Source organism: Larus michahellis, chromosome 8, assembly GCF_964199755.1.
Source record: "Larus michahellis chromosome 8, bLarMic1.1, whole genome shotgun sequence".
Lineage (NCBI taxonomy): Eukaryota > Metazoa > Chordata > Aves > Charadriiformes > Laridae > Larus > Larus michahellis.
Window position 1 is genome coordinate 1,359,795 of NC_133903.1, and position 24,819 is coordinate 1,384,613.

General features: G+C 48.1%; 1 long non-coding RNA gene across 1 annotated transcript in view; it reads left to right on the forward strand.

The window, feature by feature from the left end:
• LOC141747413 (uncharacterized) overlaps positions 1-19,322 on the forward strand; it is a 130,558-nt gene extending 111,236 nt beyond the window's left edge. The window contains exons 3-4 of the long non-coding RNA XR_012588720.1: positions 7,959-8,121; positions 18,554-19,322. This is a non-coding gene — a long non-coding RNA (uncharacterized LOC141747413). The remainder of the gene's footprint in view (positions 1-7,958; positions 8,122-18,553) is intronic.
• Positions 19,323-24,819: the final 5,497 nt, after the last annotated feature.

The following is a 24,819-nucleotide window of genomic DNA, read 5'->3' on the forward strand; positions in this document are numbered from 1 at the left end:
GAAAATACTCTGACACAGCCAGCCCAGAGATTTCCAATCAAACTGGAGCTGTTTCCCCCGTCAGTTCTGTCTTCACAACACTCAACGTTTTGAAATCAACTGTAGAGTTTATTTTGACTTAACCTCCTTTGGTTTAGAAATTTCCGCCCAAGTGAAAGCAATAGGGTTCCTCGTTCTTCCAGGCTAATTTGCAGTACATTGACTAAATGAAGGTGTATTAACGAGAGACATCTCCTGTACTATCTGCTTCAGTTTATGGTTATTTAGAAGCAACTTACGGAACGGTTACCATAGTCACAACCTAAAAAATAGGGGCAGTAGCAAAGCTGGTGAGCTAAAATCCAGTATTGCTACATCATGAAATCACAGATAAGTGTGACAGGACGTGACATCTGAGATACAGTTTGACTTACCAACGAGGGACAACGCCAAGATAAGACATACTGCCTCTGGAGGGGGGGGCGGGGAGAAGGGAAGATTCACTGTAGGAATCATTTTGTGTTTTGAAAGAAATCACAACGCTTCAAAATGATTGTGCTGTAACGGTTAGAACATCAAAAGCAAGGATAAGCTCCTGGGAAGCTATATTTGTATTTCCATTTAACCACTTCAGGGCAGGTGAGCGGCAGGAGCTGCCCACAGCAGGGACCCCCATTCCGACACCTCCAGGTCACTCGTGTTCTCCATGTGCTTTGTGGGGCCGGGCAGAAAACACCCCCAGCTCTCCCCCGCCGAGACCTGCGTCTCCTGGTGTCCCCGGCTCGTATCACTGAGGCCCTTGTTGACAATTGTTCTCTCCTCCTCCCAGCCCCCTCGCAGTAGATCCCACCTTACGAGGTGACCGAGATGTCGGTGTTGAGACCGGTGTGTGACTCCGATACAGACGGAAAGGATTTGACTCCAGTGCAAGCAGCCAAAGGCCGCGGTGACCTTGCTGGACGGAGCAGGGTCAGCCTGAGCGCAGCCGGGCCCATACCTCCCAACGCCACTCAAAAAACCAAATTAGCAGGCGCTTTTGCATGATCTGCCTTTTGCTGCCTGGGCATTTCCCCGCAGTGCTTGCAGCTCTGATTAAAGCAGTCAACCATAAATCACTCGGGCACATGTCAATGAAGCCCTTACGATGCCACTGGGGATAGAGGAATCATATCCTCTTATTGCTTTAATCGCGAGGCTGGAGTCCATTAAAAATCCATTTAAATCTATGAACTGGTGCTAGTTTTAAACTGGTAATTTATGTCCAGTGGATATTACCAGCATTTTTTTCCCCTCTATCTGAACTGTTGCCAAGAGCTGCTCTAACCTGTTCAGGCTCCTACAATATAATCTCCTTCCCGTTCTGGGTATATATCAGCAGGCAGCAGTAATGGGCACTGTCTGAATCAAAGCCTCTTACAGAAGTGTTGCAAACCAAAATGAAAAGACTGGAATAGCTCACCATCGGTATGTGGAAAGTATTCCAACCTCGGAATCGATCAGTGGATTTTCTGCCATCATCTTTCAAACTGCATTTTGGAAGGACTCAGGAGAGGCTCTGTGGTACGTACCCAATACCCAACATCTGCCTACCAGGACGAGCTGCACCATAATAGTAAACCCGATGCTTTTAGCAAACAAGGGCAAATTCAGTCTAGTTAATTACTTCGTTGTTTTTGGAGTTCGAGTATTTCAGAGGCGCTCTGTCCTTGTTCTCATCTGGTTTTCAAGACAAGGTGTTGTGCAGGGCAGGAGATCCGGCAGGCAGCACCAGCTCTTCTCCTCCACGCCAGGGCTTTTGCCTGGTGACCTTCACAGGTCGGCAGCCAGTGACCCCCTTCTAACTCACCAAAATCAGGCTCTACAAAGGGGCCCAGCTGGAACAGTGCAGGCTGGGTATACGCTGTACTGGGAGTATAATAAGAAACACTAGAGAGGAACAGCAGCAGCGACGGCACAGCTGGCACCTACATTGCCGTGTTGAGAGGGGAAGCGTGGAGAAGCACTGACAGCTTGGGCAGATGTGTCCTGAGGCTGGGACGGTTCTGCAGAGCCTGCGCAGGGCCACGACCCCTTTAAAGCAATCTGACTTTTCCCCTCTGTGCTGTAAAAAGCCTCTAACTGCTCTGTGGCAGTTTCCATTTCAGTTTTCTTGCGGAAAAGGACTTTGAATCACAGAGGTCAATGTCTTCGCATTTACTCACGGCATTAAAAAATTCCGGAATTTAAAACAAAGGCATGCAAAATCTTTTGTTCCCGTTGCCCGTTTTCCACTCTTGCATGATGTTCCAAAGTCCTGAGGACTGCAGGTAGTTGGGCGATCGCATCCATCTGTCGCTGCTGGGCCTTTTCAAACCTCCGTCTCTGGTGCCTGCCCTTCCTCTGCCTTCTCCCCCTCCGCTCGGCGCAGCGGCACAGGGCAGCCCCTGCCAGCGCCACGGGGACGGGAGGATGGTCCCACCTTCCCAGCGCATCTCTCTCCAGCTATTCGGTCCGTCTGTTCCGGTTTCTTACCACCAGCAGGTGAGCACCGAGCCCTGGGGGGCTACGAGGGCAGAAGCCGGCACTTGCAGGGTGACGAGAGGAGCGCGGTGCGGGATGTGAAGGTGTGGATCGCAGCCATGACGGGAGGCAGGAGCAACTGTAGGAACTTGTGCTGAGGGTTTTTTTGCCCTGCGTTTAGAAATGACCGTTGGAGTGCAGTGAGGCTGGCTGTTCTGCCAGAGGCAGACAAAAGACACTGACCGAAAACAGGCAAAGGCTCCAGCGTTTCTAAGCCAGAGTGCTGGTCTTTATTTTTTAAAGTGAACCCAATTAATTCCTGCTGGACATCTACCAAACTATTTACTCTTACTTCTGGTAGCAGCAGCCGCAGAGGTAACCAGAAATCTCGAGGCAGGCCAGGTGTTGGAGAGCAAGAGCAGCTGTTACGATGAGAAAGAAAAAGGAGAAGGTTCCCTTCAGTTTCAGCTTCATAACCCAGATGACAAGTTCTGAAATGAATTAAAAAAAAAATAATAAAATCCCCACCAGACGCTTCATGACAACCTGGCTCGTCGCTTGCTTTGCTCGCAGCTGCGTGGCTGCAGGGCGCTGGCGGGGGACAGCCGTGGTGGGCGCTGCCGTCGCCCTTCTGCGCGGCCCTTTCCCGACTCGCCTCCCGTTCAGAAGCCAGTTTCTTTCTCCCCTCGTTTTTTGCTCATTAGTGCAAAAGAAGCACCTGTGCTCTGCCTGAGCTGCTGCCTCGGCTGGACAAAGGAGAGCCGGTTCCTGGGGCGGGTGGGAGATGTTGGGTTTGTACGAGGGGCTCGCCTGGGACAGAGAGCGAACAGCAAAACTAACGGGTTGCCCCCATCCTAACGTGTCCGTTGGCTTTCTCCTCTGCAGGTTCTCCTTTGAAGGGGCAAGGTTCATTGACTGAGCTTGAAGGCATCCAGATAATGCCTCCAAAGGCAAAATTATACTGATGTCAGCAGCATCAGGGAAAGTTGAAGTTGTGGACATAAGCAATCCAAAGTAAGCCAGAGAGCTGCTGTTTGATTCAGACAGCTTATAGCTGCCTGTCGCCGGCGTTTGCATTTGACATCTGCAGAGCTACATCCTTTTGATTTTTCCTGAGCAAAGCCCTGCAGTAGCTCAGACGTGAGGGGCAGGGTTTCACGCCTGTGACTGAGCAGAGAGAGCCAGAAGCATTTTGCAATTATTCAGCACAAGTTATGTTTTGTTCTTACCGCTTTTCTTTTTGGCACCAGAAATCGATGCTGATGTCATCCTCGTGTTAGCTGCTTAGTTTAGTGAGAAGAAAGGACAGCTAAATCGGGACCCTGCAAAACGCAACACCCAGATGGCTGAAGAGACAAGTGAACAAGGTGCTGAAACGAGAGGCTTTTGTCTTGGGTTTGGAAAAGAAATAAAAAAAATCAAGCAGCATACAAGTAATACACGCGACCATACGCAGAAGCGGAGTTCATTTTGAGCCTGAATTTTGCGTTCCTTCGCATCAAATCAGGCAGTCAGTATCGCTATACTTACTCCGTGTTAAAAACAGAAGCAAAACCAAAAGCAAAGCAAGGCAAGGAGAGCCAGGCGTCAGAGGCGTCTCCTCGGCAGGGTGTCGGTGCTCAGAGGCAGGTGTTGCTGGGGCGTCACAGCCTCGTGCGGGCCAGGGGGTGCCAGGGACACCCGTCCCTACGGTGGTCCTTTGCTGCGACCTTCTAGCCACATGCTCGAGTGGCCAAGGAGCATCCCAGGTTTTGTTTCCGTCCCAGAGCCTGGATATTTCACCACACGCGTTTCAAGCCCTCGTCGTCGCAGTGCCGTTCCTGGGGGGGGAGAGGCAGGCTCAGCCGCTGAGCTCACCTGCGTCTTGCTGCAGGAGACGTTGCAGCGGAGGCGAGGGTAGTGGCTACACATTGGAGGACCGCTAATCTAATGATCATCAGGTAATTACCCAGCCACCGTCAGCCAGGTACGACTGCTTTTAGAAATGTCCCAGGAGGAAATGAAGCGAAGAGGGAATTATTCTAACATATGGCAATTTACCAGTTGCTAACGCCAGCAAGGCTTTGTTGAAAGATTCCCTCGGGGTTCTCTGTGACAATGTCATGGATTTACAGCTGGGGATGAACATGTCCCCGAATAGTGCAAAACACAGTAAAGTATTACAGGCTTCTGGGTGTCCTGTGATCTGGGATACAGGCGAAACAATTTCCACCGTAGCGGGTATCTTGTGAGAGAAGGCGAGATGGTGCTGGTAGTCTGTGTGGCCGGTAAGGTAGGACGGTATTTGCTTAGATTGTTTTACGCAGGGGCTGGAGAGAGAGTCGGTAGCCAAAGAACCCAGAAGAAACTTGCTTACTTTATCTTAGAAGATACTTTTTTGTCTGATTTTCTCTATTTTTCTGTCAGCACTCGTTATATCAGACATAGCAGCATAACACATAGGTGCTAAAATTAACAATGCTGTGCTGTAAAAACCTCTTTTAAAAAATGGTGACTGGTGGGAACAGCTCATGAATAAAACCGAAAAGGAAGGAGGAGCGAGGCATCGTGGAAATGTTGGCAGAAATGTGCTTTCGAAATTTAAAACGTGAAGATTTGCTGACAAGCAATATAGATTGCTTTAGGTAGGGCAGTGATCGCGTACAGACTATGGATTGGTTTTTTCCCCTTGTGAAAAGTACAAGACGGGAGGGTACTGCAGGTGTTTCCAGCCTGCTGGGCTTCCACAGAGCGGTGGGTTCTGGTTGGTTTTGGCCGCGGGTTACGCTGCAGGACAGAGGAGGGGGTGTCCCCAGCCCCATGCAGGCTCCTCACTGGGAAGACCCGAGGTGCTATGCCGAAGCCTGCCTTTTCTTCGAAAGGGCCTGGAAACGTGGGCAAGGAGGAGCCCGTGAGACTGTGATGGACACCTGTGCCGGGAGGGCACGCCGGGGGCTCAGGCAGTGGCTGGAGCTCTCTTCCTTGCCCGCTGCAAGGATACTCTCGTTTCTCTCTCTCCCCCTACGTGGGAAAGCATGTTTTTTTGTTGGGTTTCTCTTTGTGCGCACTGGGGTTGATGAACTGGTGTGATGTGACAGTACAGCTACAATTGCAGAAAAACCAGGAAGAATAGCATGTTTTTTTGGGGGATAGTCTCTGTCCCGTTCTGACATTTATTTGGCACGTTGATGCGTTAGTGCTTCATGTGCTGCAGTAACCGACTTTTTGATAGAGAAGTTTTACTAGGGAAAGCGGTATAGAGTATGCAGTGCCAGCAGGGTTTTGGAAAACAAGTGGGATAGGGGAGGGGAAATTTTCTTTTTAACAAAAAGTGGTAAATTCCAGGATGAGAATATATACGCCAGCTGGGGCATCCCAGCAAAGGTAAGAGTTAGTTTGCAGATGGTGACGGTCATTTGTGTCCTGAACAGTCACCATGTAGAGGAGAGCACAAGCTTATCCGACCGAGGACCGGGGCACCACCTTCCAGCAGGTTTCTTAGCATCGGGTACGTGACATTTCCTGAACTCTTTGTGAGGGCTGGATTTTTCCAGCCTTTCAGAATGTGTTACCTTGGGGGATTGAAGGGATTTAATCTCTGGTTGCCCACGTGCAAACAAGCGTAGGAAAGGCAGGGAAAATTAATACGGGCCAGCGTTTCTGCACCTTTGGTTGTGCTCTTGGTTGTTGATCAGACTCTTCTTCTATTTGTATTTAGACTTGACCACAGTGAATGAAGTTAATTAGACTTGGTTAAGCTGATAACACCACTGCAGGAACCCAAAGCTGAGCTCTCCGTGCCTCTGTCAAAGAAAATCAATAATTTCATTCTTCCATAACCTCATTGCTCTGTTTAGCAACACCAAGCCTACGTTATGCTGAAACTTATGCGCTTAATTAGAGCTTGGGGAATTTGGAGGTGTTTTTTCTGTAATTAGAATGAAGGTTTTCAAGAGTAGGGGTTTGCTCTCTATGGTTTTCTGCAATCTTAATAGAAAAGAACAAAAACAAGTAAAAAGAATCAACCCCAGATGTAGAAGGACTTCCCTGGCAGCCGTCCTTGCCCCGTGTCGGCCGGGCTCCCACGCTGCGTTTCTGGCCTTCCTTTACACGGAAGGTCACACGAGTGCTTCCGTCTCGCTGACAGAAAGGCACCGAAAGGGGAAGATTCCAAATGAAACCAGGATAGCTCTTCCAGTAAATACCTCGCTCCACAAACAGGCGCGGTGGGATCAGGGCCATATCTCCTGGAGAAGAGTAATATTCCCCATTAAAAGGGAATTATAAGCTGCACTTACGCATGTTTAACTATGTTTAATTGCTGGCAGACTTGATTGAATTGCTTTTGGGGGTAATAGTTACCTGATGTTCTCTGTTGTGTAATAGATTAAGGGAAACGTTGGGGAAGGTTTTGTCCTTACGCTGCAGCATCTCCCACCGCCCTTTGGGACAGGAACTGAGCGCAGTCAGTCAGGGCTTTGGCAGCAATGGAAATCCAGCCCTGGCTTTGGGCAGTCGCCGCAGAACGTGCCAGAACACTTCCCTCCCTGGAGGGACAGCCCTCTACTCTACTGTCCATTGCATTTCCTTGCAGAAGGACAGACGAGAAAGGGCAGAACGGCCCAGAAACATTCCTGTAGCTGAGTCTCCAGTAGCAATACTGCTAAGAGCTAGAGCTTAGCGATTTGACTTGGCCAAATAAAATGTTTCTGGTGCTATTCAGAGCTATGCACAATCTCCAGTAACTGTCTTAGAAACCCAAAACTGTCTTGTTTTTTAGTAAAAGAGCTGTTGTCTGAATGGTGCTAGAATATTGAGAGCGAAAGAAATTATTCAGAAAAGCAGTAAGAAGACCCAGTTTCACCTAATAGCTTTTACTACAGGTGAGCGGACTGCAGGGACTGTAGTCACAGGCTGCCCGGGGCGGTGGTGGAGTCGCCATCCCTGGATGTGTTTAAGAGCCGTTTAGATGTGGGGTTGGGGGATATGGTGTAGGGGAGAACTCTGTACAGTGGGGTTGATGGTTGGACTCGATGATCCCAAGGGTCCTTTCCAACCTGAATGATTCTATGATTCTATGAACGGAGTAATGTGCCCAGGCCCAGCCCGAGCAGCCGCCTCCTGGGCTGCAGCCGCACCTGGGAGCAAACGCATCACAAACGGCGTCATCAGAACTGTAGGGAGTTGCATTCCTTGGAAGGAAAGTTCCAAAGACAAAAGTGACGTCAGTGGCAGCAGTAGGTAAAAGTGTTCCTAAGTGCTCAGGAACAAAGGAGGTTTAAGGAAAAACTTCAAGCAAAGAGGGTTCACGTCTTATCTATATTCATCCCTGGTTCCGTTTGCTCGCAGTGTTCTCTGTCTTACAAAGGAGATCGGCTTTTGTGGGGACAGCTGGGACGGGGATGGCTTATTGTCAAGTCTCAAATGTCAATGACTAATGCCGATTTACATGCAGATTGCCTCTCAGCTTTATTTTATTTGGTTATTTATTTATTTCTCAGAAATGCTGTCATTTGCTTCCGAGGAACAAATCAATGAGGGGGCAATAAAGAAGATGTAACCTTATTGCCAATTCAGGAAAAAAGAAGAAGGAAAGAAAAAAAAGAAGCGAGGACGAGATAAGCATTTCAGCACGGTTTCACCGCTGGCGGCGTCTCGATCGAGGTGAGTGCCAGATGCCAGCCTGGCCGGGAAGGACGCGTGTGGCTGCACGTCCAGCGCTGCGGTTGAGCCTGCAGCCTCCGTGTTTGCTCCCCGTGCTCGGAGTTCGCCGTTAAGTTCTTTGCTATCGGTGGGAACAAGTCCCATTCCGTTAGCTCTCTTCCCTGGCCGCCAAAAAAATGAAATCCTGTAGCTCAAACAGAAAAGGGTTTTTTCAGTGGGAATGTCTTCTTTCCAGGGTGTCCAACTCATTTCTGTGTGCTTTACTGACAAAAATGAAAATTTACTGACATTTAAAGATACTGACATGAATTAAACTCTTGTGGGCTGCCCGTCCCGTGGCTTCAGGGCTGTAACGTGGCTCTTTATTTCCCTCCCCTCCCCAGCCTGTCCCCGTCAGCTGCTCTGCAGCGCTGGATTCTCTTTGGGGTAGGAGCGAGCTCTTTGTCTGTAGCTGTACAGTGGCTTTACAGACCTTTCCTCTTCCCGCAGAAACATCTGTTACTGGCGATTATTTGTAATCAGAAAGAAATTGGCTTAATGTTTTCACAGCTTTCTTGTTGAGCTTGGCAAGTTTGCATTTTGGAAGTTACAGACCTAATAGCGATGGGAAAGCTTGAGGTACAGCCACTGAAAACCAAATGTTATGCACCACCGGGTGTGTTTTTCTTGGTAGTTTCCAAAATACAGTTGTGTTGTCATCAGTCCTTGTTCTTGCTTAACTTTCACAGACTTCAAGGGGAATTCGGTCCCCAAACTGTTCGGAGGTGGCAAACTGTGTACCAGGAGAAAACAGAGTTGCATAAATAAGGACCAGATTTAACGTCAGGAGAGCTGGGTTCCGTCCCTGCCGTGCCGGTGGCCCCCCAGCCCCGCGGCCAGCTCCAGCTCGTCCCTTACCGGGGAGCAGGCAGCGCCTTGGGCCCACGCCGTCTCTGCGTGTCTGTGTCTGTGTCTCTGTGTGTGTGTGTGTGTCTGCGTGTCTGTGTGTGTGTGTGTCTGCGTGTCTGTGTGTGTGTGCCTGCGTGTGTGTGTGTGTGTCTGTGTGTGTCTGTGTGTGCCTGCGTGTGTGTGTCTGCGTGTGTGTGTCTGCGTGTGTCTGTGTGCGTGTGTGTCTGTGTGTCTGCGTGTGTCTGTGTGCGTGTGTGCCTGTGTGTGTGTCTGTGTGTCTGTCTGTGTGTCTGTGTCTCTGCGTGTGTGTCTGTGTCTGTGTGTGTGTCTGTGTGTCTCTGTGTCTGTGTGTGTCTGTGTGTCTCTGTGTCTGTGTGTGTGTCTGTGTCTGCGTGTGTGTGCCTGCGTGTGTGTGCCTGCGTGTGTGTGTGTGTCTGTGTGTGTGTGTGTCTGTGTGCGTGTCTGTGTGTGTGTGTGCCTGTGTGTCTGTCTGTGTCTGTCTGTGTGCCTGTGTCTCTGTGTGTGTGTGTCTGTGTGTCTGTGTGTGTGTCTGTGTGTGTCTGTGTGTCTCTGTGTCTGTGTGTGTGTCTCTGTGTGTGTGTCTGTGTGTGTGTGTGTGCCTGCGTGTGTGTGTCTGTGTGTCTGTGTGTCTGCGTGTGTGTATGTGTGTGTCTGTCTGTGTCTGTGTGCGTGTCTGTGTGTGTGTGCATCTGTGACACGGTGCCAATAACGACACACTCAACCTTGTACTTACCCGAACATCCCCCCCCGACCATACAAAGGCTGGCTGGGCTGGGGTGATGCTTATCTCCTAAGATTTATTATAGTCGCTTGTCCTATGCACCGCCCTCCTGAGCACTGGGGAGAGTTAGGAGATTTATAAATAAGAACTTGGGACTAGCAGATAAAGGCACTGAGAGGCAACCCAGCTCTGGTGGATTTATAGCTAAACTGCATTGATTTTTGTTCTTTTTTTTTTTTTTTTTAAATTGGAGTGGCTAAGGAGGTAAGAAGTGATCACAAATTGATGGTGACCCTGAAAATCGCTTTCTAATGGTGATGAAAATCTCTTATTAAAGATTTACGTGGAGCGAGGAACCAGGTGACAACTGTTTCTGGTGCTGCGTCAACGTGCCTCAGAATAAGTAAACGTTCCTAATGTTATGGAGGTTCTTTCTTGAGAATTTTTAATGATTAGAGAATTTCTTCATTATAGTCAGATATCTAACCACTAATTACTCTGTTAAACTGTGTTCTGGTAGCGGGAGAAATGCAACAACAAATTTATTTACCTATTAAAATCTTTATGTGTCTATTACTGCCACCAGTCTGTGGCTCCTCAGAAATATAGACTCATATTGATGGGATCCCAGATGCTAACTAGAATTTAATTTAGTTAAATGGTTTATACTACAGATTGTATTTCTCCATGGATATGCGCGAACAGAACAAGATAAAACCATTACCAATTACTTAGGCTTTTTTTTTACCTGCTTGCACCCTTCTTTCTTTGCATTGTAAATATAAAATATTTACAGCTATTTATGTAAAATATTGCTTTTTTGAGTCAGAAAATCTGCTCCCTGTGCTATAAAGTTGCTTTCAATGCTGTCGCTCCAGTTGCAACTGTCCAGCGGTTCCTAAGACACTACATCTGGTTCTACTTATCTTTTTAGTAGATTACATTAAAGTGCATCCTTAAGGCTAAACCCTCTAATTTACTAAAACACACGCACATAAAATTACAGCTGTCTCACCAAGGCCTTCATTGATTTGAACAGAACTGGGATTCATTTAAGTGGTTATAAAACTTAGATAAGTAAACTTCTTTCAAATCTAGAGGGAAAAAAAAACAAAAGTAAAATATCAGAAGCAACCCCCCCCAACCTGCCAAAGAGCCCTGATTACGGGTTTATTGATTGGCTCATCAGTGTCTTATTCTCTGTGTCCGCCGACACCGTCTCTGCCGGATCCCTTGGCTCCAGGCGCCCCTCGCTGTGCCTCCCGCGCCGAGGGACAGTTTTCTCATGGAAGCGCGATGTTTCCTGTCGTTAAAGCACAGTTTCGCTCCTAAAAGTAGCCGTACGCATGGTGTAAGACTCATCTCTGCGAACCTTCGCTGTCTAAGATGAGACGCCTACCTGAAGCTGAAGGCAGGTCAGCCGTCGGCTGGCTGTCACGTGCAGAGGGAGCGTCGATGGAGACCGCAAGACACACGGCTAATTTTTAGGCAGCTTCAGTGAGGAAGGAGGTTGTTTCCTCCCTGCAGGTTTTCTGCTATTAGAAGACCCCACGCTGGCCTTCTGCGCACCCTTTGAATGAGGTATTTTCCCCCCAAAGTCTGTGGGAATACTTTGAAGCTGTGCAGGAGCTGTAGGAGCATGCCCCCAGGGACTGGTGTAAATCTGCTCGGCCCCACGTGTCCTCGCTGCAGGGACGTGCCGGGAGTTTTACACCAGCTGTGGAACCTCCTCAGCATCCCCGATTCCAGCTCACGGAGACGTGGGGCTCCAGGGGGGGAACGTGGGGACAAAAGAGATGTAAAACCTTGAGGAAAGGGGAAGTGAGTTTTCTTTAAAGACTCAGCCGGGAGCCGTTCCATTCCTCCCCAGGAATTGGTGCCCCGTTTTGTATCCTGAGTCTCGTTTCCCGGGTCTGTCACCCAGCTTAGTGCTGTGCAGTGTTCGGGCGTCGCTGCGGCTGAGTGCTGGGAGACACCAGAATCCAATTTAGAACAACCACGCAGCAATATTAGAAAGGAGGAGTTGGCTTTAAAGAGAGCAGTTGCTGCAGTTTCCTAGGAAGGTGCCGCCTTTCCCACCACCGGCCCTCTCTGCTGCTGGGCCCTGTTCTCATTCCCAGGGGTATCTGCCAGTTCAGTCAGCAGTTACGAATTTGATGCAAGAATTAGTGGGAAGAACTTTCCAGCTCCTGTGATAAACAACCGTGGATGCTCGTAACCCGTAACAACCCCCTTCCCTACTCTCTCCTTTCCCGGGGAGAGGGGACAGGAGAGCAGCACGGGGCAGGTGTCAGTCGCTTTGCTGAATGCAGCGCGTCCCGTCTTGCGGCGTGTTGGGCTGCGCGGCCAGCGGGTGCGGGACCGGCCTGTCCCAATTCCTTCCTCTGCTTCCACCCATAGCTCTGGAAAAGGCTGATTATTTCAACCAAAATGGTTGAGAAGACGTCTTTTACAGCGCATGGTTGTAGCGCTATGTTCTGCCGGAAGGGCGAAAAGCAGGGTTTGCCCAAGGCTTCCCAAGAGTGCGCGAAGCGGAGTTGCCGGTGGCTGCGCGTGGCCGTCCCCGCGGCGCTGGGGGAGAGCGAAGGGGAGACGATGGCGTTGCTGCTCGTTTCGCTCTCTGGACAGGAGGGTTGAGGAAGCAACTGCTGGTGTGGGGACAAGTCACCCTGCAACTCTCTTCAGCATCGCTCCCCTCGCCCTTTTCTTTGCCTCGGCAGTTGCCCAGGTGGGGGCTGGGGGTGCCGGTGGGGGCAGAGGGGGTTGACCCCGGCAGCCTGCTCTGGGTCACTTTGGCCTAGGGCTGCTCTACGTTAGAGAGCGAAGCGGGTTCTTACTAATGTATCTGAGGGACACGAGCTTTGGGGCTGGCAGTACTCTATAGAATTATGTCTCGCAGGAGGCGTGTTTGCCCGTCCCCGTGCGTGAGACAAGCGTGCAGACCTACAGGACGCTGGCAGCAGTTTTCGGTGTTTTATCCAGCCGTTCGGGCAAACGCACGGTGTGTGCCACAGGGACGTGGAGGCGGGTGTGCAACGCCTGACCGGCAGCCTGGGAGCGTCGCTCCCTTCGGCAGGGCTCGAGGGTGACAAACCGAATTTACACCCTTGTAGGAGAGACCTGTCCCTTCTGTGCCTCTCCTCTTGGGAGCTCCATTTTTCTCTCCCGTTGTTTCTGTCACTTCTCCTTTTTCACAGGATAAACGCTCACGAGCACCCAAATGACTTGGGAGCCCAAACGTTATTTTCAGCCTGAGCTGGGTCCTGTGATCCCGCCCCGTCTCCTACATCACGTTGGAGATGCCGTGGGGGCGTCCAGGGAACCGCACCGCTAACCTGGCAACGGCATTTCCACCCCTGCTTCCGCAAGAAATGTCTGAGGATTTATTCAAGTATTGTGCAGTTAAGCGTGTGTTCAGGTGTTTTGCTGAAGCAGAGTGTGTTTAGCTTTAGAGAATTACATTTATTATATTTTTGTAAGTAAATTTGTTAAATTTCAGTAATTTTGTCTGTCTCTTCTGGACAGCTTGGGGTGTTTTAAAACAGCCTTAAGGATGTTGGTCTAAAGTTTGCTGTCTGCAACAGAAACGTTTGAGCAAGTTACTGAAATCGTAGAGAGAAGATTGATCTCATAGTTCTGTACAGAGATGGTAACTTGTTGGCAGAAGGTGGTGCTGTTACCTGATACTGGAGCAGATAACTAACTCCCATGTCTTGAAATTCTGCTAAACAAAATCCCTGACTAGAAAAGAGATTTTTCTCCCCCCATCCCCCCCCAGTCACAGATGTGATGCGCGAATAGGTACAGATGAGGTTTCCCAGTCTCTGAGATATAATAGTCTTCTTAATTAGGAGGCAGATGGCCATGCCAACGTTTCTTCCAACATAAAGTAGAATATCAGGAGAAATTTGTTCTTTACGGAAATGAATGCAGCTACATCATGCTTCAGAGATGGAGTGGCTGATTTCACTGAGACGTACAGGGTCGTGTGGCCTGGATTTAACAAAAGCAAAAAAATGATTGATGTCAGGGACCACTGAAAGTTTTAAAAGGTTTTTCTCGTGAGCAGCATGCTGTCACGCTCGATAGTGTCAGGAGTCACGAGAGAAAGTTTGGAAAAAGCCAAAGAGAGGTTTTGGCTGGGAGAAGCTCCGTTAAGTTCCGTCTCGTGCCCTGCTGAAGCGGTGGGGACGCTCCCGCTGGCCGGGGGCGCGGGGCGGGTGTAACACATCCAGAAACCACTTCTTGGCTCTGCAGAACGATTCCAGGCCTTCGGGAACACCTATCAGCTTTTTGAGAAGAAAGGATAAAACGTACCTAATGATATAACAGATACCAAGTCTCATTTCTGAGCCTTCAGAGTATACATAGATCATATTTTCAAGCTTGACATTATAATCCTAAAAGTTAGAAACTTCTTTTGTATTCAGTAAAAGACGGGGATTTTTTTTCCGCCTAATCCTCTGCCTGTGGGATTTACGGCGCTGGAGCAACACACAGGTGTAAACACAAATTGTTACTGCGTTGTTTCTCATAAAAGATGTTAGTTGAGGGGTTAGAAATTGTAAAAATGGAATGTTTTACCTATTTCTGGATTACGAGATGCAGAAATTATTGTACTTTTACTCCACTTGCAGTTCCTGCTTTAGAAAATATTAGATCTTCAAAAAGGCTGTTCCTGAAATAGCTCCGTGGTAACTAGTGGCTGAAATATCAGTCTGTTTTCCAAAGTGTTCTGGTAAATTTTCATAAGTAAGAGATTTGGAAAATGCAGGTATACATCCGACTTTTTATCCTGAAGGGAGTCCAAATTTCAGACTTTCGACAATCCCCGCCCATCACTAATCCTTCAGTAATTTGAGCTCTTTTTAAATACAAGCCTCTATAAACGAGAAAAATATTTCACGTGTGCTAGGAGAGAAGATAAACCAGTGAAAGAGCAAGTCCAAATTATGAAATACATCAGGACTCGTGCTGTCTGCTCCTGTGAACCATCAGGGAAGCGCTGGGGGGTTAGGGGGGGTGGGGAGCGTTTGTGCCCCTGTGAAATGGTCCCGGTTTGGGCTGGCGGCTGTGAGAGCGGCTCGTGGCACCCCGAGTGTCCGGAGCTGGGCAGCAGCCCCAGGGACTGCCCGGACTCTGAATTTCAGCGGCGAATTTGTACAGGTGCCGTGTGCATTTTGGGCCATGTTTTCAAAATTCAGAAACCTCATCTTTGATCCTTTGAATAGCTCCCGGGATGTACAAATAGCCAATAAATACCTGCACTTTGGTGGGGTGTGAGTGGGGCTTTGGAAATCTGGCTTTCAGAGAGAAGGCACGATGCCGTACCTTTGCAGAAGAGAAACAAATCTGGTCAGATGCCATTTAGGATACAATTGGGCCTGAGACCGAAAGGCTTTTGCAGGATTTTCAGACCTTGAGCATAAGGCTTCTCTTTTTTTTCCAATTGGATTTCATGGTTGAAACTTGGTGTAAGAATCCTGAGACTAGGGAGCAAATAGCTTTTTATGGAGATTTGAATTACATTTTACACTTGAAAAATCAGTCTAAGCAGTGAGCCAAACGGCCTGGCATTTTGTCTGGGCTCCGGTCCCCGCTGCTCCTTCCCCGGCCACAGCAAGGGACACCCCGGGGCATCGCCGGTGGCTCGTGGCTGCGGCAGAGCGGGCGCAGGTGGCTCAGTGGGAGGCGAAGGTTAGGAACTGATGCTGCCTCCTCCTTTGAAGCCCTCCTTAAAACCTGTTTTAAAAGTCTGGGAGGATTTTGGCTCTCGCTGGCCCTGGCTCGGTCAGTGAGGCAGCCGAGGGCCGTGGGCTGCCTTACAGCCTTCTGCTGCTGGCCCCCCAGCGCGGGCTGGCGGCCCAGGGCCAGTCCCTCCGCTGACATCTCCGCTGGTGACAAACGCCATCGCCACCGCAGCATTCAAAGTCCGCGTCCGGTGATTCTTACAGTTCATCTGATCATCGCCATGTGGACCGTGTCCCTTCTACAGCGTTTTCCACAGCTGACGTTGGGCTCGGAGACACGAGTGGAGCAGGGTTTCAGCTGGTCCTGAGTTCACCTGCTTACGTTGGAACAAATCACTCTGAATTCACTACAGTTTCCCAGGGTGTTCGCTGAGGGATGTATCTTTACTCGATTCCATTTTCGGTGATGTTTATCTACTGCAGAGATTAGCAGATTTACCTGCCAGTCAGTTTATGAACTGGAGAGTTCATAAGGTTGATACTTATTTCCTGTTGTTTTGTGGCTTTTGATGCATCTCTGGACAAATGGGTGACTTTACTCTTATTTTCCCTCAGAGCATGACTGTAATTCAGGGCCCTAAATGAAGAACTGTAAGCACAGGACTCCAAAACCTAAATTCTCACTTGTCAAAGGGGAAAAAAATCAGCCTGATGGTGGCACAATCTAGCCCTGTAAATAACATCTGCTCAGGTGAGTTGTCCTGGTCCTGCAGAAAGCAGTTATATGTCAGCAATGATCATCTGTTTTCCCATTTTTTTTGTGCGAGTTGCTGAAAAGCAAACCTGTCCCACAACTAATTTTATTTGCTAATTACCTGTGAAAAAGCAATTATCTCCAGGTGATTCACTTCTTCGGGAAGGCTTTTTTGATTGCCAAAGATGGGGAAAGAATCTCCGCTATGGATGTTGTTTTCAGAAAAATCTTCCCAAATATTGTACCTGATGTATCACATTAGACACGTCGGATTGGCTTGCATCAGCAATGTTGCATTACATCACATCGCCAGGGTAATGTGCTGTGACAGACTTGCAATGCAATGTGTCAGCTGGAAAATGGGGAAAGATGTGATTTCCTGAGCAAAATGCTGCTTAAGCTTTATGGTATTTTCCCCTCCTCCAACTAAAGAAGTAGCTGTTTAAGTTTGGGGTATTTCTTAAAAGACTCGACTGCCTATTGAAGGATTCTAAGCATTTTTTTGTTGTTTCCTCGTTCTCCATGGCTAACTAGCAGGTCTAGAAAGAAAGATATTTTTTGCTACTTACGTTTCCATACCCAGATTATAAGATATATAAAATATAATACATATATTTTCCCAAACTTTCAGTAAACTGAGAAGGCGTTTCCTAGGAGGAGGAAAGTTCTTGATGTTTGTGTGGTGCTCTGTGTGGTGCCTGGTCTTTTACCTGAACTCCTGCAGTACGGGAGGGATGCCAAGGGGTGAGTTCTGTACCATGAGGTTCAGCATCACAGTGGTAAGGATGCAAATACGGAGAGGAAACATGGCAGCGATGCATGTACACGTCAGCCAGAGCTGCAATTAGGAGGTGATGTTGTAGTGCGTGACTTATTGATGGTGCACTTCTCCTCCAGGGGTAGTCTGGAAGGACCTTACCCTGCCTTCCTCCAGGAGGGTGACCTTCGCAGGGGCGGCAGCAGGCGGGTACTGCAGGGGGTCCTGGCAGTTGGAAAGCCATCCTTCGGTGATGGACAGGAAGACAGAATTTGTATTATCCAAGGTATTTCTCAAGTCCCCAGCAAAGGATGGCTTGGCTAGCTCGGGAGAGAGGGCAGTGCGACGAGTGCCCAGCCAACCTCCCCCAGCAGGCAGCTGCCGCCTGCTCCCCGCTCTTTGAATGAGCTTCCACGGCTGTTCAGCTGGTGGCAGCCCGGCACCTCTGACAGGAGGCTGGGTTGTGGTCCTTGCTGGGCTCTGAACGGGGCAGAGGAGGTGGGGAGAGGCGCACTTGGGCTGTAGCTATGGAGGTAGGGCACACCGAGGTGGAACAGCAGCGCAGGCGATAAACTTGGGACTGTTAAGCTCTTTAAGAAAAGAAGGAGCTATCAAATCCATGTAAAAGCAAAAATCCAAATATTTTTAGTATCTCTTCACAATCAACATTGTCAGAAATAACGTATAGTAGGTTTGATTCATTTCCTAGTTTTTTTTAAAAATGAGCTACTCGGCGTTGTCTGTACCGAGCCCCCTTTCAGGCATACATGGTGCTTCAGTGAAACACCAAAACCAATACACAGAGAATTTCTGACGAGGGAAGTGCTATACAATAATGATGAACATATTGTCCTCAAGCTGTGGAGGTTAACAACTCAAAATTGCTTTGGTATTTGTACATACTGAAATAAGAAGAATTTATATGTTTGCTCTCATTTTAGTGGGCTCTTGTGATTCATTACATTGGCACTTCAGAGTTCAGAGTAGTCACTTCTCTCCTGCAAAGCAGCACCCTTAACTGTGTTACTACTTGGTTGCTCATTATTGTCCCAGTTCTTTCTTTTTTATTGCTGCACAAATACACTTTGGTTTCTCAGTAACCTGCCTAATGCTGCCTTCTGTAGCATTCATCGTCAGAAGGATCAGGGTGCTGGCGTACTCAGGCAGAAGTCACCTAAGTAAATCTGTAATAGCGTTGCTGTTTAAACAATGCCTTGGATCACTGAAGCTAAAAAAAAAAAGAAAAAGTTGTTTATGTACCTATGGATACCTTTCATTTTACATTCAATAGTTTTTTTATAAAATGGCAGCAGTCATGTAGAAAACGTTTACTTGCCTTTTTGCTTACTTTGATTTAGTCGTTAAGGACAATGCAGTCATTTTACAGTCTGTCCTGGCTAAGGGAAAGTGCGTAATTGCTGTGCCCTAGGAACAGCCTGGGCAATGAATTACGAGTTGAAAGTCTCCAATCTTTCCCTGCCAGCTGCACTCCTGCTTGCTCGAAGCAGGTATTAAGACCATTAAGAATAAAGGTATTAATAAAGGTATCCAGGTGCCTAAGGACGCAAATGGGCTCACAGTGTTTTGGTTTTTTTTCCCAGACACGAGGGTATCCCGCTCACCTTCGCTGAGCAGAGGAGGAGCTGCGTGCCTGTTCCCCTCCAGCCTCTGCCATGTGGTACCCGTGGGCTGCTCCGACGCTCTGCTGGCCTGGCTCCTCTTGTGTCCCTCGGACCCCGAGGCAGCGTGAGGCCATCCCGTATCGCCCACGCGAGAGCCCGACTCCCCGCTCCCGGCGCTGTATGGGCCGAGGGGCATCCTGAAGTGTCTGCTCTCTGCCAACTGTGAGAGTTCCTCTGGGCCAAGCTCAGGAATGGATGTTTCTAGTCTGGCAGCCGCGTTTACTCTGGAGAACCATACTTTAAACAAAGGGGCAACCTTGGTGCTTCTGTCGCTTGTTTTCATCAAAATGTTTATTTTCTGTACCCCATTGTATGTGTAAGTTGTTCAGATCGATAACAAAACATTACTAGTCTTACCTTTTAACCAAATATTAACCTTCCTTCCTATTTACAAGCTGGCATTAACTCACACTAGCCCTGTTCTGCATTCAGAACTCCTATTCTAAGCCTTTGCTTTAAACCTGTTATTAATTCTGCCTTTTATGTCTAAACCTGGTACAGCAGCACAATTAACTGCTTTACTTAACATGCGAGGGTAGAAGTGATCTCTGTGATACCACTGACATTAAGAAAGTAAATGGGGTTAAACTGATTCTTATTACAAGCTGATCTTTATACAGTCTTTGGTTGGTAGAACCGGCAGCAGACGTGTATTGCAGAATTAATTTTAAGAGAGGTATAAGAATCATTGCTACATAATGGTGATATCAGGGGAGAATGGAAGAATCCACACAAGTCTTTAATCTCCCTCAAGCCAAGATATTAATTGTGCTTTATTCTGTAGTTTAAAAGAAATCCTTAATCACACTGTCAACATCTCCTTTTGTGCTCTTCATTTCCTTCTGGTTATAAATATGAATCAGCTTTTCCTTTATTAAGACCGGGAAGTCGAGAAGTTCAGGTGCTTCTGCTCACCAGGAGCAAGAGCTTCTTTTCCCACTGCAGCAGGAAGACAGTATCTCGGTTCTTTAGCTCCATGGTCTTAGACTTCTCTGGTGGTGAGTTCATAGAGAAACAGCGTGTTCAGCTGTTCTGTCGGGTCCAGCCGGCAGTGTCCCATGATGAGACTGAGAGAGAAATCTCTCAGCAGCTTGCGAGTGGCATTGGGGAACGCGCTGGTGATCCCTGTTAGTAAGCGACCGAAACGGTGACTTTCCCCTACCCAACGAGGCACATCTTTGTAAAAGTAAAACAGATAAGCGGGTAAATGAGCTAATTCTGTGCTTCGCTCTGTGAAGAGCAGGAGTTTAACACAATTTTAAAAGAAGTGGTAGTGGTTGAGACAGCAAGTGACTAATGCATGAGTAAGGTTTCTACAGAAGCTGTAAGGCGAAGGTAATGCTCAGCTCTGGCTAGATTTATAAAGGCTGTGATCAGCAGCTATGCCAAAGCAGAGCTGGGAGTTTCAAACAACTTGAGAATATGGCTGAATTCCAGGGTTTCGGGGCAGATACCATACCTGAGCGAGATTTGTAATAGCAATGCCAAGGACATGACAGAAAAACCACTCCAACCACCCACTCCCCGTCAGGAAGATGTCTTCTTTTGAAACGGTGTGCAACAGGCGCTCGGGAGAGCTCTTAAAAGACGCCAGCGCACGGAATAGCTGCTGAGGAAGCTGCCAGAAATCCCCCCTAGAGGAGCACGGCTGAAACCAGCAGTGAGGCATCTCTGGCTGGGGAAAGGAGGATGAAGAGATTAGAGAAAATGAAAAGTTTCCACCTGGTTTGAAGATATTAACGTGAGGAACTCGGCCCAGCAGTGCCCTGCGAGCACCTTCTTTAGCACCCTCCTCTCAGTAGGTTGCTGGAGATTTGCATTGCTAATTTGCTCGCTTGAAAGTTCTCCCAGGCCTCCAAGGAAAAGAGGCAGATGTAGCCTTTCAGGGCAAGGCGATAAGGTGTTTGAGGAATTTCACCTCTGTGTCCTAAACTGTTGACGTACTGGGTGTGAAGCCTTGGGGTTTCTGGATAGAAAACACCTAAATTTACCATTCATTAAAGAGAGCTAGTTTCTAACCACTGTATCCTGGATAAGTGGCACATCAGTAGGAGGGCAAAATAACAATTGCTCTAGGCTTGGAGAAGCTTTTGCATTACTGCTACCCCAATTATTTCCTTTTTTACACACGTTCAGCAATCTCTCGCCTCTGTAATTACCGCACTCAACACTGCAGCTATTAGATACAGCCACTAGACTTTTAACAAGCCATCATTACTTGCACTTGCTATCTTACAATTTAACAACAATGTCTTTGAGAGCAGTGTAACTTATTTCTCCTTCGCAATGAACGCACAGACCTGTGCCTGGACACGCGCGTGTCAAAGCCATAGACTTTGCTAAGGAACAGTGAAGAGCCAAGGGCAGAGCTGCAGAACGTGGAAGCTGATGCATGCTATGGTCCTGATTCGAATATTCTAGTTAAGAGTTGTTTGTAATACCTACATTGGGCAAATTTTTCCTTTCCTTGAGAAACAGAGCTGAGGATGCTGTCCCAGTAAAACCGAGCCCTGACGTCAGGGAGATCATTGCCCGATTATAAAGCACAGAGATACCCGCAAGGCTCGGAGGTCTCAGGCTGATGTCCGGTGTGGGGACAGCCGCGTGTCAGCTCTCCTTGGACACCAAGAGAAGTGGGGAAGGCGGATTGGGAAGATCTGCCTTTTCCCAGCTTCCCTTCTGCTTGGCAATTTCTTTCCCGTACTCTGAGCTCCCGTAGTGGCGCTGAATACTAAAGAGAGGTAATTTTGTGTACAGCCAGGCAAGCAGGAGCGCGGCGGGCCAGGCTACCTGATTAGCTGGTGGATTTTCTGTTCTAACCCCAGGTGGTCAGGCAGAGCAGGCATTTAAAAACTCATCCATCTCTTGTCTTACTGTCTTTGAATTTGCATAATTAAAAGTGAATTACTTGCTGTATTTTTAATATGTGCAGTGAAAATGCATGAAAAGCTGAAAAATTACAGCAATCCAGTAATTCATGTCATGTCCCATTCAGAATTACAGCTTTCCAGTGCCAGCTTAAACATCGAGGACTCCCTGCCACCATAAAGCTATAATTGCTGAATTAATAACAGCGGGTTTTGGAGAGTGACTGCACGGACTCTCTGACCCAGGTAATAGAAATACTCATGTTAAAGTGAAGTTGATACGCGTGACTTAATCTATTTTGTGTCGGGCTCGAGTAGCGAGGATCACTGCTGTCCCTGCCACAGGAGGTTACGGGAGCTGCAGCAAGGTCTTACTTTTCAGATTTAGCTTAAACCAGCTGCGTCGGTTAGCCAACAGGGATTAGAAATGAAATTCTCAGGGACGAGCCAGACTAGCTTTCCTCCTACCAGAGGACTTGTGGTGCCCCAAATCTGCTGGTCTGCTCAGCGCTTCCGGGAGGTGGAATTCTCCATCCAGCTGCAAAGGTGTGGAAAGCAGGATGTGAAGGGAGATGGTGAAAGGCTTCTGCTAATGTTTCTTTACTCCAGAATTTTGTTAACGACAGCTGAAGAAACACTCCCTCCCCTTCCAACTCAGGAACAAATTCTGCAGCTGCTGCTCTTCACCTACGGCGCTGCCTCGTGGCCATCACGGCACTCATGAGGACAGGGATAAAGTGACTGCTCTTTTGAAACAGGATGATTGGAAGTTAACCAAAATGGTATGATCTGAATGGACGGTTACTTTTTTCTTTCTTTCTTTTTTCCCTTTTTTTTTTTTTTTTTTTAAGTGTCACTTAGGTACTGGAGGGAACTGGTAATCCATTTACCATGACTTCCTCAGGTTGGGACACCGATGCCGTGGTCATTGGAACCCTGTGGGACTCTACCTTTATTTCAGTAGGTTTTGTGATTCGTGGTCACTGCTAAAAGCTGATTCAAGTCACTGGAGATCAATTGGCTCATTTCAAAGGATCTGCTCGTACCAAGGAACTGATTCAGTGAACCGTTATTCACCCTGCAGAGCTCAGCTGCAGCAAAAGCCAAGGCGTATGACCAGTCAGATGTCGGACTTCGCAGCTCAGGGTGACGTCCTGTGCTGGGAATCTTTGCAATGGTCTGGTTGAGATTGGGTGTACGTTCTGGATAAAAAGAAGTGGCAGTTTCCAGGGCTGGCAATCTGGTTCCTTTCGTAAGAATTACCATCGTTAATTAAAATCTCTTTTTCTGTCTAGTTATTTCAGCTCTAATTCTCTTGCAGGTTCATAAATAGTAACGTCCCGTTGTCCTGGAAAAAGTTCATTTTTTCTCCTTTTCCTTCTCTTTGTCATCGCCCTCATTCTCTGCACTCTCATGGCTTAAGGTAATTAAACTTCCGAAGTCTGGTCACCTCTCTGAAATATTTAAACATGATCAAAGAGATTTTCACGTTTCTTTTGCCCGCAGAGCTCCATGAGCGTTTTGAAGGCACAGGCTGTGCTTTTCCCTCCTGGAAATGACTGCGGAGGAGGGGCCAGGCCCAGGAAGGGACCTGGCTGTTACCCACACCCGTCCTGCCGACGCGCTGTTCCAAGAGCAAACGTTTCAAGCCTTACAGCTCGTAGGCACTGTGAAAGGTATTTAACCCGATCTTTGTAATTGCCTCTTTGCCACTTAACACCGAGATCGCAGCATTTACTGTTGGATGTTAATAATTCTCTCAGTTGAACTTTTGCATCCAGCAGATGAGTTTTGCAGAATATTCCCATGGGAGATACTCACTGGAATTTGTACGTGCCTGAATGCATACATGCAGAGTAGCTTGGGCTAAGTAACGTTAATGAAGAGGAGAAAAATCTTCCCAAAGACAGATACGTACAGCACTGTTACCCGGAAGAGCTGAATAAAAGCCCTGGGTATTTTGAGAAAGGATCAGTATAAAACCGCGGTGTTAAGGCAGAAGGAGATCCTGCTTCGGACAACTTGAGGTTGAAGTAGGGGGGATCTTTCTGGCCTCTCAGCAAGGCAATAATTTTTATCAGCTCACTATGAAATCTGCCTTTTCTGTGCAGATATTTAGCTTACTGGCTGATGTTTTCTTGAAATTTCCTTTATTAAGTGTCAAGTTTTGGTACCAGAAAATATCAAACACAGCTAAAGGTCAAAGTCATGAATGAAATTACACCAACTGATGTACAGGGAAGGATGAGACAGAATGTCAGAGGCTGGTTTACAGTAACGCTGTCCCTGGATCAGGGGCCGTCTGTGCCCGCCCGGAGGAGCCCCCGTGCCTGCACCCTGGGGATGCAGGTCTGCCACAGCTTTAGGATGTGCCTGGAACGCCCACTAATTTCACTGCTAAAGCAGCAAATGGTGCCCGAAGCGTAACAAGCACTTGGGGAACTGGTCTGAATGCTTGTGTTTTGAGAAAAAAATCCAACTTCTTCCTCCAAAACCAGAGAGATGCCAGCGGTACCAGGTGTCTGTGGGGGTGGCTCTTCCCCAGCGGCGCAGCTGCCCCCAGCAGTCCTCCTGACCCAGCAGCAGAACCCAGATTGCTGCGCCAGCTCTTCTCTTGCTTGTTCGCTTATGTGATGAGGGAAGGTAATCGAGGTCTGCTGGCTGTTGTAAGCCCAGGAGTACCATGTATGGGACAGCTCGGAGGGTGGGGGAGTCTGTCAGATCGGCCCCTCGGATCCAGCGCCACGCGCCAGCGTTGGATTCCTGCGCTGCCCCAGCGCACCGCGTCTTGCTGGTTTCCAGAGAGTCAATGCAGCTTCAGCCAAAGCTTTGCCATTTCTGTCCGTTTACAAGCGGGACTTCCAAGAGCAACACTTTTGGTGGCTGTTAGGCCCCGAAACGGTGGTGTCTATCAAACCCATTGAATTCTGCTGAGAAGCAATTAGTTCTGTGAGCCACAAAGACAACAGGATTTCCAGTCCCCGTGTCCTGCATTTATCTCCGGATAAATGGAGAGCTCATTTCTCTGGTTACTGAGCTGCCTATTTCATAAAATTTGTAGGAGTGTTAATACCTTGACTACACACAGATATACATATTCAGAGAGGCATTGTGATCATAGAAAACTTGAGAAAGCATAAAAGGAATCCGTTTTTCTGGATGTTTGCAGTGTTGCCTGTACCAGAAAGGAGTGACAGAAAGGGAGGGAAGGAAAAACGCACGTCCACAGATCACAAGCAGAAAAGTAGGAATTCTGAAGTGCTTTGATGGTAACAAGAATGTTGTCTCCTCTCCAAAGTCGGTGTTTTTTAAAGCTCA